We start from the raw sequence: 6,472 nt of genomic DNA, 5'->3' as shown, positions 1-6,472 counted from the left end.
GTTACAGGGAATGAATCAACACACTTGATGCTTCGCATGCAGAGAGCTGGTAGCTGTTTATGTGATCTGCTCCTACTGACCATTAGAGGTATGGGCCCGCCCTGCTAGAACCCAAATGAGACCTTCTTAGATATAATATAATATGATAATAGGGGGGCGCGAAATATAGGTGATACAAACTTTATATAGATTTTGCATTATAATATGCTATCACCATTCGCTTACTATGGATTAGTGACTATGCTTATAACTCTGATCTGGCGAGATTTAATGACTTGGAGTAGCAAGGTTAAGCCCCGCCCCTCTTCTCCATTAACTGGCCTCCGAAACGGTGGCCAGCCATTGGAGAAGAGGTCCCAGTGACGACATTCTTTCGATCTAAGTCCAGTCCTTTTCGGATTGGGGGGCGTGTTTTGGACTTTCTTTCTACCCTCTTCTCTATTGGCTGGAACAGTCAAAAACACGCCCCCCAGTCTGAAAAGGACGGGGCTTACAGACAGTGTGAGCCCTTGGTGGGAGGACATTTGCACACCCTCGCCCAGCCCTGCACAGAGGGGCCTGCCTGGCTCTGCCTGCGCCATCCTCCCTGCCATCCCTACCCATCCCCTGGCTGAGCCCAGTCAGGGGGAGGGGGCGGGGACGCTCCCTCTTATCCCTGTTGTGGCTTTTGCATCTCATTTCTTTGCTCCTGGGGAATAGCAATGCGCACCAGGGCCTCTAGTCTTGACTGTGAAAGGTGGGAGAAAGGAGACTACGCATGCGTGTGCCGTGGGTCGGAAACAGGCATCCAAGAGTGTCACGTCATGGGCTGCACAGAACACCTTAATGTGTTAGCATTGTTTCATCCGAGAGAACTGAAGGGACATCTCTGTGTCCATCCACGTCTTTCTAAAGTTCTAATGCAACTTTGTATCGCTTCTGTGGTAAGAAAGACTTATTTACTGCAACGGTGTGCCAGCTCTGTGTAACAAGACGTGACTCATGGTGAACAGAGATCCACAGCTACAAGTGAAACACTAACCACACACAGCTCACACGCATGAACGGTGCACTGCACACCACTGGCGACAGTCCAAGTTTCGTCATACATGTGTAAACACTGAAGTCCTGAAGTTGTTGGTCGGTCAGGTGTGGTCTTCGGACAGTCCGCCGTCTGAAGAATCGATGTGAAGCATCAGGCATCCATTTCAATATCCCGCCGCCAGCACCGTGCACTTCATGACGGCTGGGCTGCTCTCTCGCCTCTAGGCGCACCGGCCGTCCCTTTCCACGAGCTTCACCTCCTAAAGCCCGGCGAGGGTAGGTAGAGAGACCCACAGTGGCTCACACAAGTCCTAGAAAAAGAAGTGGGGGGACTGACAATATGCAAATGACCTCGTGACTTGACTGTGAGGCCCAGCTTCTTGGCAGGGGGGACGGCGTACACCCAGTGAAAAGAGTGGGGGGACGCCGACTCGAGCCCTGCAAACAAACACCCTGTGCATGCCAGCCTGGGAGCAGACGAAGCCCGGGGCGGCGGCTGGTGCTGGGACCCGGGCGGCTCCCAGGGCGGTGTGTGTGTCCGAGACACCTCTGCCAGGTTCCCCGGGCAGCGCACTGCTCATGCCCACCGCCGGTTTCCATCAGCGGGGTCGGGAGCAGCAAACAAGCAGCGAAAAGCCTTTGTATGCTCTTAAAGGAGGCGCGGACCATTCCCCGGAGCCCGAGGCAGGGCAGAAAGTGACAGCTGGGGCCGTATGAACCCACACAGCACGGCAGGCACTTGAGGGCGCAGTGCCAGCCCGAGCACCCCCGGGCGGCTGCTGGAAAAGTTCTCCTGGTGGAGGCTGTGAGTTCGCCGGATGAGGAAGTTGGGCTCCTGCTCCAGGACACGCTCGCCCCTCGCCTCCGGCCGGTGCCCCTGTTCTATGAGCCTCTAGCCACTCCGGGGGCACCTGTCCAGTCCCCGGGAAAGCCTCCCGCTGCCATGGCCAAGGTGATCCAGAAGAAGAGCCACTGGACGGGCAGGGTGAACCGCTGCGCAGTGAGCCAGGCGCTGCTGCTGCTTGGGGGCAGCGGAGTACGGGGAGTTCTGCTACCTGGTGGTGGGGGATGAGCTGGCCGACCAGAGCTGGTCTGGGAGAGCAAGGAGCCTGTGTCGCTCAAAACCGTCAGACAAGGCGAGGGGCTGCTGTGTGTGTGTGTGGCTCTGTGTGTGTTTGGCTGTGTGTGTGTGTGTGTGTGTGGGGGGGGGGCTTTGTGTGTGTGTGGGGGGGCTCTGTGTGTGTGTGCAGCTCTGTGTGTGTGTGCGGCTCTGTGTGTGTGTGGCTCTGTGTGTGTGTGTGTGTGTGGCTCTGTGTGTGTGTGTGGCTCTGTGTGTGTGTGTGTGGCTCCGTGTGTGTGTGGCTCTGTGTGTGTGTATGTGTGTGTGTGTGGCTCTGTGTGTGTGGCTCCGTGTGTGTGTGGCTCTGTGTGTGTGTGTGGCTTTGTGTGTGTGTTGGGCTCTGTGTGTGTGGGGCTCTGTATGTGTGTGTGCGTGTGGCTCTGTGTGTGTGTGTGTGTGTGGCTCTCTGTGTGTGGCTCTGTGTGTGTGACTCTGTGTGGGTGTGTGGCTTTGTGTGTGTGTTGGGCTCTGTGTGTGTGTGTGGAATTTGCGAAAGATTAAGCTATTGACATTGTAAATGACAATGCCATTTATTTTTCTGTTTTCAAAACCAACACATAAAAAAATTAATTGTCATTTACAATGCCAATAGCTTTAACTTCTGCAAAGGCGAGACCGTTGCATTGTAAATGCTTGTTATCGCAACCAGCGGGATGCATCCTCTGTGAAAACAATGTCTGAGATTCAGACTGTTGTGGATACTCACATCGCAGAGGACAATACCAAAACATGTACTTTGGACCTTTCAGTTGTCATTTTTTGAATTCTCTTTCTTCTTTTTTACAAAAGCGCCCAGCTGGGTCCTACATGAGTAAAATTCCCTTAGTAGCTCTCACTTTGCCTGGGGCACACTCCATGGTATGGGACACCTTGCCCATTTATTCACCAGGCCCATCTTATATCCTTCTTTTACCTCCTTTATCAAAATCACTTGAGTCTTTCTCCCTCTAAGCTAAGTATCTATCTTATTGTTTCATTACAGATGTCCCTAATCTATCCTTATGGGTGGAGAACCCGTGACTCATGTTATAAAGAACCATTTTACGGCATCTTTGAAATTCAAAAGTGGCCCTTGTAGGATATTGGTCTTTTGCGCCTGGTCATTATTGTATATTTAAGAAACCTTTTGTATATTGTATTGATTCACATTCTATTTTTGGTTCTTTTTTCACATGGGACACCGAGCACTATATAATTCCCAATGTAGTCATCAATTGTATAAATTAAGAATTGACCTCCTCATTATTTTGTGTGTAACAATTTCTCTTTTCCCACATCCTCTTCTCTGGTTAGAATTTTCCCTCTGAAGATATGTATCACTTATGCATACATTGCCCACAAGAACCATTGTTTTTGTAATACATTATATGCCCTGGTGGGAGTAGGGTTACCCTTGTTTTCTATAATGACGCATGATTAGTTGAAACACTGTTATTTTAGGGAAAATGTGATGTTTTCTTTTCTGATAAAACTGAGAGAAAATTACATTTTAGGCTTTGCGGCCAGTGAAAGGAAAGTTAGGAGATTTCGCACTGCATTGCTTTTTGCTGAACTTTTACCTGAGATGATTTTTATTCTTTAGTAATATGGTTTGTGACAGTCTAATTATTTCTCCTTTGGGTTTTCTAGCAGATGGATTGTTAAAAACACTAGTTTTGCTGTGTGATCTGTAAAAATATTTTTCAAGACAAAACATTTTGTGAATGGAATTCTTTAAAATGTATTGTGATTAATATCTCTGTTAAGGGATAATGGTTTTGAATGGTTATTTCAAAAACTGTATTTATGGCGAAAAATTATTTTTAGCACAGAAAAAAATTAGAGATGTTTTAGTCTTATTGTTTGTGGCCTGTTTAAAGAAAAATGTTAGCTTTGGTTGTGTTTAGTTTAAAAAAAATACTATTTACCTGACAAGAGTTCTGTCCTTGCATGTACTAGTTGTGTTGCTTGGTTAATTTTTAAACATCTCTAAGACTTTCCAACTTATTAGAGAGATTATATGGCCTGTGAAATCAAAAGAAAATGTAATTAAATCATACTGTAACATTAGTCATTTCTCCCCAGTCACTGTCCAGCACCTGCCCTGAGGTAAGCACCCGGAGGAATTGGAATGCCCCGGTTACTTACCGGTAATCTTCATTACTCCGAGTATAGTCTTCCTCGCCACATGAGTTACAAAGTGAGCTTTAGCTCCACAACAGAACCCTCCAAAGCAAAAAGAAACCACCTCCCACCCCCTCCCAACATGGCCGACCAGTCCCACCTGACCTCTATAAGAGGCGGGCCGGCCCCACCAATCAGCCTGATCTACCAAGCAAACAATGAAGCCGATAGCCAGACAGGGAGGGGGGGAGGGAACTCATGTGGCGAGGAAGACTATACTCGGAGTAATGAAGATTACCGGTAAGTAACCGGGGCATTACCTCCTCGTTAGTCTTCCTCGCCCCCTGAGTCACAAAGTGAGCCAATACCCAAGCCAACAAGGCTTCATTGACCACCCTAACAACAACACCACACGGTGATGCAGAGAAACCAACCCAAGGTTGAAGTATAACAACTGACAAGAAACCAGGGATCACAGGAAACCTGAAAACAAGACCTCCAGGAAAAGGAGGCCAACCAGGAGTCGCAGCTCCTGCACTCAGAATGGCCCCAGCGAAGTCCCCCCGGGACTGCTAGAGACCCACGTACCAGGCGGGGGACGACCACGCCCAAGTCAGATAAAACTCCACAGAGGAGACACCCACTAAGGGGGCCCCGGGAACAGAGCCACACCTCGCGGACCGACCCTGGGCCCCCGCCGGATCCACCGAACCCAGCGAAGCGTAGGGAAGGATGCCAGCCTGTGTAAGCCCGCGAACCAAGGAGGAACGAGGGCTAGCGGCCCGAACGAACCGGGCCAAAAGGCATAACACAGGCCATCCCACCGGGAAAGGAAAGACGTGCGGCTAAGAGAAGCCAAAACAGCACCCCGAACAACCAGCACGGACAAGGGAGGAACCACGTCGGCCGGGAAAAGCGGTAAGATACCACCTGAGTCCGAGGCCCCAGGGAAGGGACCCCGGGAAGGACACGGGGGACATGCCGGAGGAACAACCCCGTCCGGCAAAACCCGCAAGAAGGGCGGGGAGCGGAGGAACGACCCCCGCACGCCCATCCGCCCAGCAGACACCATCGCCACCAGGGAAACCACCTGAAAGGCGAGGAACCGCAAAGCCACCGAGGGCCGGGGCCCAAAAGGGCGGACCCCGAAGAGTTCGTAGAACGAGAGAGAAAACTCCTGTGGAACGCCTCACGAATTTGTGAGTCACCCTCGCGCAGGGGCCCTGCAAATCTCCTCAGTAACGTTCCAATATCAGTATATGTGCAGCCGAAGCGAGCACCCAATGGGGAGACCGGCAGAGCGCCCGTGGGCGAAGGAGAAATAACATCGGAGCCAAGCGAGCCACCAAGGAAACCAGGCCGTCGAACACCGGACTGTGGAAGGCCCGCAAGGCCGCCCACCGGGCCCACAGGAAAGAAGGGGCCACGTTCCAGGAACACCCCCAGACCGGAAACCCAAGACCCGCAAGGGGACCACGGAGGCGGGGACAGCACCAAGCCGACCGCGCCAACGCGAGAAGGGCGCCCAGCGCCGGGCACAGGCAGAGCACGTGGAAGACCTGCGGGAACCCCGTAGCAAGCCACAACCCCGAGCATCCGCACAAGAACCGGGCCTGCCGAAGGAGGCAGGCCAGCCGACAAGAGCCGGCACAACACCGATGCCGAGAGCGGGGGATCCAACCATGGTAAGGGAGGATCCGGGACCGGCCAGGAGGCTCGAACCGCCAGCTCGCCATAGGAGAGGGTACCCGGGGCGGCGGACCCCGCCGGGAACCAACAACAGGAACGCACCACGACTTGCGTGGCAACCACGCGCGGGTGCCAGGCACCACACCACTGCAACGTTCCCAAACAAGGCCATGTGCAGCTGAGCCGAGCGCCCATGAGCACCCCGGCCCTGCCCAAGCGCATCCCGCCGAGGACCCGCGATCTCAGAGGGCACGGGGGAGACGCGTACAGCAGACCGAAAGGCCACGCGAAAGACGGGCAATAAGGACCCGGAAGGAGGAGTAGAATCCGGTCTGGAGGGCCGAGCCCCTCTCCGTGAACAGAGACCTCGGAGGCAGACCGAGCCGAGGCCCCAGGCGCCGAAACACCACCGGGGCAGGGCGAGACCAGGCAACGAAGGCCAGAACCGACTCCGTCGGACCCCGGGGGAAGACAGCCCGAAGGGCCAGGACCGGTGACACCCCCACCAGGGCGCCCAACCTGACCACGACCCGGGGA

General features: G+C 53.1%; 1 non-coding gene across 1 annotated transcript; it reads right to left on the bottom strand.

Annotated features, from left to right (window-relative positions):
- Window positions 1-5,419: 5,419 nt before the first annotated feature.
- Window positions 5,420-5,526, bottom strand: LOC144780545 (U6 spliceosomal RNA). Its single transcript, XR_013600753.1, has one exon. It is a non-coding gene; the product is annotated as a U6 spliceosomal RNA (small nuclear RNA).
- Between the last annotated feature and the right edge of the window lie 946 nt (window positions 5,527-6,472).

Source organism: Lissotriton helveticus, chromosome 1_1, assembly GCF_964261635.1.
Source record: "Lissotriton helveticus chromosome 1_1, aLisHel1.1, whole genome shotgun sequence".
Classification (NCBI taxonomy): Eukaryota; Metazoa; Chordata; class Amphibia; order Caudata; family Salamandridae; genus Lissotriton; species Lissotriton helveticus.
This window is presented reverse-complemented; position numbering and strand designations above follow the sequence as displayed.